This window comes from Saimiri boliviensis, chromosome 4 (assembly GCF_048565385.1).
Source record: "Saimiri boliviensis isolate mSaiBol1 chromosome 4, mSaiBol1.pri, whole genome shotgun sequence".
In the NCBI taxonomy this organism is placed as follows: Eukaryota; Metazoa; Chordata; class Mammalia; order Primates; family Cebidae; genus Saimiri; species Saimiri boliviensis.
Window position 1 is genome coordinate 108,336,843 of NC_133452.1, and position 7,378 is coordinate 108,344,220.

At 39.6% G+C, this 7,378-nt stretch overlaps 1 long non-coding RNA gene across 3 annotated transcripts in view; it reads left to right on the top strand.

Annotated features, from left to right (window-relative positions):
* LOC104650623 (uncharacterized) overlaps positions 1 to 7,378 on the top strand; it is a 67,605-nt gene that overhangs the window by 26,852 nt on the left and 33,375 nt on the right. The gene's annotated exons all lie outside the window — the stretch shown is intronic.

Consider the following 7,378-nt stretch of genomic DNA (forward strand, 5'->3'; position numbering starts at 1 on the left):
TACTAGAAATTTCCATAGTACCAAAAAGTATGAGTGATCAATGTTGAGATGTGACCAAATTCACACTTTGTTACATAAACCTGGATGACATGAGACTTTAGAAGGCTGCAGGAGAGAAATAGAGAAACAGGATACTCTGTGAGTTCCCACCTATTGTCCCACCCCTGAATCGTCAGAATATCTACCTGGAAAGAGAGCTTCATGGGGATGGGAATTGTACCTGTGAAGAAGGACAGAGGGAGCCTTGATTTTAGCCTTATGTCCAAAAGTGTTAAAAATGTGGAAAATAATCATACAGAGACTTCATCAGAATAATGCAAAGATGGAGTCCATGAAGAAGTCAGGAAAAGGAGAGCATCCCTGCATACAGCATAGTATATGACAAGGTAATCATTGTGAGAGCTTTTGCAGAGGTCTTAAAGCTGTCAGTGATATGGGAGAGGAGTATGGAAGTGCTGGGTAGAGAAGGGTGGGGTCCCTGGCGAGGACTCCACCCTCGGGCCTATGCCCACAGACCCAAATGAGGACAGGCATTTCTATTTTCACACCCAAAAAATTGCCTTTTCATTTGCCACGCCCCACATCATGTGCCCATAAAAACCCAGGACTGTAGTCAGCATACACACAACCAGCTGAATGTCGAGAGGAGCAGAGGAGCAGAAGAACACACCAACAGGCACCAGCATAAACTGGCAGACCACTGACAGGGGGATGAAGTGAAATTCAGTCAGGGATGATCAGAGGAGAGACCGGCCGCTAGGTGGCCTGACTCCGGGGGAAGACCACCTTCACATTCCATCCCCTTTCTGGCTCCCTATCCATCTCACTGAGAGCTACCTCCATCATTCAATAAAACCTTGCACTCATCCTCCAAGCCCATGTGTGATCCAGTTTTTCTGGTACACTACAGCAGGAACTCTGGGTACAGAAAGCCCTCTGACCTTAAGGCAGAGCATCTAACTGAGCTGATTAACACAAGCCACCTGCAGATAGCACAACTGAAAGAGCACACTGTGACACATGCAGCCTGGGGCTTTGCGAACTGGAAACACTCAACCCTAGATGCTGCTGTGGGGTCATAGGCCAAAACACTCCCCAGGACCTGCCTTTCTGCATGTTCCCACTAGGGGTTTGCGCAGTGGGGTGCAGAAGAAGCAAGCTACACCCTTGTCACATGCCCTGTGAAGAGGGATAAGGGAACTCCTCCCATTTCATCAGCATCTCACCCTTCATTGTTTTTACCCCTCACCTCCCACTTCATATAGTATTTAGTGCAAAATTCTAAAATAAAAAAGGTGCATGATTCTTCAATTCTGGAGAAAGCTAAGGAAGTTGTATCGTAATTACATATACAGTCTTGAGAGGGAGAGCAGCTGGAGAGAAGGGAGGGAATCAGCCACCTCCCTGAAACCTGGAGGGCACAGGAAAGCCTATTTGGGATGGAGCAGCGGACCAGGGCTTTTACCCAAAAAAGATCCCACATAGACCCTCACTGGCAAAGCAACTCATTCAAACTTACATATTTATTATTTTTCAGATGAACCACTGCAATGATACTATAACAGAATCATTTCCACTAGATGCCCAGATGTATTAGTACAATTTATTAAGCAAAGCTCTAAGATGAAAAAGAAAATAATTTTTTTAAAGCTCCTTTGTAAAGCAAAAACAATGGGAAATCCTAAGTCTAGTTACTAACTCATTTGGTTGTTTTTCTCTAACAGTAAATCATTTGAACTAAGAGTTGTGCCTGAAGAAGTTTTTAAAAATACCCTATTTAAGTCTAAGAAACACCATTAAATGTGTCATCTGAATTCATAATTTCATAGAATTCAGCCTGGATTCTTTTCTCTTGTGCACACTTGATTTCATATCAGTAGTGGCTCAAGGTAAAATGTCATTATTTTCTTCAGTTCATAGAGTTAAAGTTTATTCTGCTGCGTAGCTTCCTGCTGAGTCATCTTTTTACATTAGTTCTCCCACTGTGTGATTTGAAGGCTCTGCCTCCACGAACAGTTCCAGAACACATCATGCTGCTTCCTGCAGCAGTTCATGCACAAACTCCCAACTGCTTGAAAGTGGCTCTCAAACCTTTCCATGGACAACAATCACCTAGATCTTGTTTAAAATATCGACTCCTGGTTTTGCATGTTGAAATCAATTTGCCCAATGGTTCAGTTGTAGATGATCCTCAGATCCTGCTTTGACAAACATTGTTTTATTTTTCCCTGTCCTGGTGCCTTAATGAAGGCTTCCAAACAAATCCTGTGCATACAGATTTCTTCCTCTGCCTATCTAAAGTGGTATATTGACTTCTGATTGAGCCCTGGATAGTTCATCTTCTTGCATTGTTGCTTATTTCATGTGTTATATCTCAGTTCTGGAATGTACTGAACACATCAGGGAGGAGTCCCATGTCTTAAGTGACTGTATAGTAATATATAATAAGCTTTAAGCAATATTGGCATGGAATGTCCATGGAACAGAGAGCCTTTAATAGTGAAAGAATGAAGTTAATTATATCCTTGGAGGCAAACGGACAAAGAGTACCTGGGAGAAAGCAAAGGCATTAGATGAAGGACATATTGGCGCATAGGCAGTGTTGCAGGCTAGGCCTTTGGTGCCACTATAGACATAAAAACATGAGGCAATCTACACACAGGGTGGTGCACCACAGAGCCAGGGAGACCCAGGGACAGGCTCTGTCTTTCCTTGTTATGTTTCTTGGGTGTGTCTTTTCCATAAACTTTAGCATGCCCAACTAGAAAATAAAATTGTATTATGTGTTGTCCAAGATTCCTTCTGAGGCTATAGAGCAGGCGTCCCCAAACTTTTTACACAGGGGGCCAGTTCACTGTCCCTCAGACTGTTGGAGGGCCGCCACATACTGTGCTCCTCTCACTGACCACCAATGAAAGAGGTGCCCCTTCCTGAAGTGCGGCGGGGGGCCGGATAAATGGCCTTGAGCGCCGCATGTGGCCTGCAGGCTGTAGTTTGGGGACGCCTGCTATAGAGTTTAGAAATTTTCTTGTATCTGGGGAAGATACCAACTATAGTAGGAACACTGGTGTTACACAAGTGAAGAATTTTCTGGCTGTGAAGTTGTCACTACCTTTGTTCTCAGTTTTCTTTTTCTAATTTCAAATTATTTTCTATTTAAAAATCTTTACACATATTTTCTCCACTGTTTCACATCCCTTATAAATTAGAGGCAATGCTATTTGATATCATATGTGATTATTGTGATTCTACGTGTAATTATGCTGAGGCTTTTTAGCACTCTGATATTCATTTCTGCCACTTCTGTGGGAAATGTCTTCTTGGAAGATTTTTGCATCTGAGAACCTTCCTGAGATATTCTGTTTTATTATCCTGTTGTCTTTTTGTTGATATCATCTGTAAAACCTTTTTCCACTTCATCTCACAATTTATTGTTCCTTTCCATTGTGCTGTAAAATGTGCATTTCATAATGTAACTACGTAATACAAGTCCCAGGCTCCTTCTATCCCTAAAAGAATGTGTATGGTTTTATAAGTAAGGTTTTCGTAACTTTGATTTCTATTTTTTGTAGCTGATACATAGGTATCATTTAAGTACCTTTAGTTTTACAATAGAAATGGTATTAGGCAATTAGATTATTTTCAAATATCCCATATAATTTCTACTGCAAGTATTTAAGACTGAATCACTTTTCTATCTTTTGTAGCATAATACATTTCAAATATTTAGTTTATTTAAATTTCATTTATTGCTAAATATACATTATCACTTTTTATTATTTAGGTAAAATGACAAAAGTTAAGAAAAATTGAAAGGAAAATATTGGTAATAATTTTCTTAATTAACTGTAAAACTCTTCATTTATGAATGTTGAATTAATCATAGCCTAATGCCATTTTGTAATTCTTTTTACTTACTGATATATCACAAAAATTATCACATAATCTTTATAATTTTTAATGGCTGCATAATATTTCATTGAGTTAGCTATTCCATCACTCAGTGAAGCTCCTTTCTGCTGTGCTCACCCTCCAGTTGTTCAGGTAGTGAATTCTTCCTGGAGGTTGGCCAAGAACTTGGGACCTGCCAAATGGTGGGACTGAAAGATCTGTAACACAAACAGGGCTGAAACACATTCCCTATTCACCATGTTGCAGGCAACGAGAAGGAGAGAAGAGCTACCACCCTTCAGGGAACTCAGACCTAGGGGGGGCTCCCCAAGCCAGGGCTGTGACACCCTTTTTGGGGTTCTGCAGTTCCTGGTATTGCCAAGCTTCCTGATACCAACTCATTTCCCTCATCCAGACATGGGTGCCCACAGCAGAAGCTGCTTACAGTGCATCTGATCCAGCCACAGTCTTGCACAGAGCTGGTGCCTGAGCCGGTGCCTGTGCCAGCACCTGGAGGTGTCTGTCTCTCCATAGCAGCTAGCATGCCTGGCTATGAGCAGTGGCCGGACCCCATGCTTGCTTGCTCACAAACCCCTTGCTGCTCTGTGCCTCACTCTCCCTTGGCAGGTGTGGGATCCAGGCCAGTACCACGAGCCTAGCTCAGCCTGCCAGGCTAGGTGGGCAGAATAAGCCCAGCAGGCCCAAGCAAAACTCGGGCAAAGGTGCCACTGGCCACAGAGGTTTCTTGCCAGTAAAGTTACACTTAAGAATCCTGTGATAGTAGCAGCAGAGTTGCTCTGATTGTAACCTAGCCCATCTGGTTCTTCTTAATCTGCTATGATTCCTACGATACTCTCGGAACTCTAGGGTTCTACAGGACAAGATTTGAAAACTACTGGTTTAAAGAAAAGGAGATGTCATACATCATCATAATTTGTGCCCTGGAGAAAATGGCTGACAGTAGCTTGAATAACACTTCTCTTTGAGGAGTTTTACTTGAAATAGGGATCAAAGTGACTGAACCCCAGTAGAAAAATTTCATAAATCAGCGTGAATGGGAGAATTGGCAGCAGAGGGAGGTGGCAGGCACAGAACCAATTCAGTTGCTCTAAAATCATGTTATTCATCCTGTCACCTACTCCCTGAATGAGGTGATGGCCACAGACAATTTATTGTGAGTCACCGTCATTAGAAGAAACTTGATACGTTTTGAGGAGTGCACTGTTCACATGAATTAATCCTAATCCTACAAAATAGGCCACTTTATAAATATACCTAATAATAAATAGGCATTTAAAATGACTCCCAAGAAAGTAGTAGAAAAGAGTAAAATTTGAATACAATAATGGCCAATTAGAAAAAAGAATTTAAGATTTTTCTCTCAATCAATCAAACCAGATTAACATATTTAAAGGGGAAATGATAAGTGGTGATTATTTAGTGCCTGAGAGCATGAGGGAGGGTTTTGTTTGTACTCTCAGCCAAAGAAGTGAGTGTTCCAAAATGTCACTGAAGAACAAAATGTCATCTGGTGGAATTGATGGCTGATGAATTTAGAGCAAGTTGAAGAAACCATTACTTTGTGCCACATTTAGCCAAATTGTGAAACCCACTGCCACAGGAGGTTATGGAGTTGAGCATCATAGTTGGTTTTAAAATGGAATGAATAACTTTGTGACTAATAAAGGCCAGTGCCAGCTCTTCATGCTAAGATAAAATGGGTAGTCAAAGTACACATTTCAGAGCACAGGCCAAGTGCTGCAGGGGTTAGAAGTAGGGACCTTTCCCTTGTAAACACTGATATATAATTAGCCATACAGAACACAAAAAACATTTCTACCTCTCTGCCAGAACTAGATACTGCCCCCTGCAGAAGTAGGGTTCCAGGAGAGGGGCTGCTGTGGAGTTAAGTGTGGAAGAATCCTCAGTAAGGGGCTTGTGCTGAGCTTGCTCAGCCACGAGCTACAAACAAGCAATCAAACCCAAACTGTTGAGACTGTTCTCCTGCCCTCTCCATCACCTCCAACAGTTTCATGCTGAGCTTGCATCCTACTGTCTAAAATTAACAGTGGGCCACCAGTTCAACACCGGAGTGTCCTGGTGGCCCGTTCTGTCCTCCTCTCTTCGGCAAAAGATGTCTCTCTCAGAAAACAAAACAAAACAAAACAATAAAATAAAAATAAAAAAGATGTCTCTCTTTCTGAGTGTCTGCTCGTAGTTCCCATGTATTCTCCCATCTTGATAATCTGGCCTGGATCACGAAGAAACATAAAGATCCTTGAACACTTTTCTTGGTGCAGGTGTTCCCAATTCAACAGCTTTGAGGGTCAGAGTAGATAATGTAAGTGTGTGCAGCAGCCCAAGTACAAGCACATTTAACTTCCAGAAATAGAATCAACAGTCTTCGTTTTTACTAAATTAGAACTAAATTAGAAGTGAATGGTGTAATGTAAGCAGATATGATATTTTGGATTATATATTAAATTCAAAATAAAGAGATTAACTGAAAATTGTCAAACTCTAATTCTTCTGATTTATAATTAGAAAACTAACATCTTTTTTTCTATGTAACATGTATTAGACTTTGTATTTCTCTTTAAAATAGACAGTACAGAATTTGGCCTTGAATCCCTTAAATGAGAACAATATTTTGTTTTATTTTAGTTCATAATAAAGAACAGATGTTTTCAATATAGGTGCTTCCAAACATAGTTTGCTTTTATGTTTAGAGTAACTACTTTCAAGACATTGAGGAAATCTAATTTTCTAACATCATCCTATTTTGCTATCAGTATCATTTTAATGCTACTTGGTTTATTTGATAAATTTGCATTCATTCTATCAGTATCAAATGCGAGAAACAAAGTGAAAAATATTTGTTTACTTTTTTAAAAAGTTTGAAGTTAGAGAACTTTGGAATTAGGTCCTCAACTCTGCAATGGGGAATTCCCGTAATACCCAATTCTGAAAATTGAGTATGGTTTAAAAAGTGTGGTAGATTATTTCTTGCCAAAGAAACAATTCTTTCTAAAAATAAGATAATCGAAACATAAATGTTAAACATTTTTATAAGCTCCATTGCATTTTAAAAACTAATCATTACTTTTCATGGTAGCATTACTTATTTGATTTGCTTTCAAAAAAGAACACCATTGAAATTTGTGTTGTTTCTCTCAGTTCATTAAATTCTCATGATGCATTATCTTTCTGTAGTTTTTTCAAATGATGACTTCAGTTGCATTCTTTTGACAAAGACATATTTGTGTGTTAAACATGAAAGAGTTGTCTCCATTTGTTTTTTTTGTAGAGTCTTTCACCTGTTTGGTTAAATTTATTCTCAGGTATTTTTTTAAGCTATTGTAAATGAAGATTGCCTTCTTGATTTCTCTATCAGCTATTACATTATTGATAAATAGAAACACTACTGAGTTTTGTATATTTATTTTACTTCTTTGAAAACAACTTTGCTGTCTCTTTTCTTGAATTA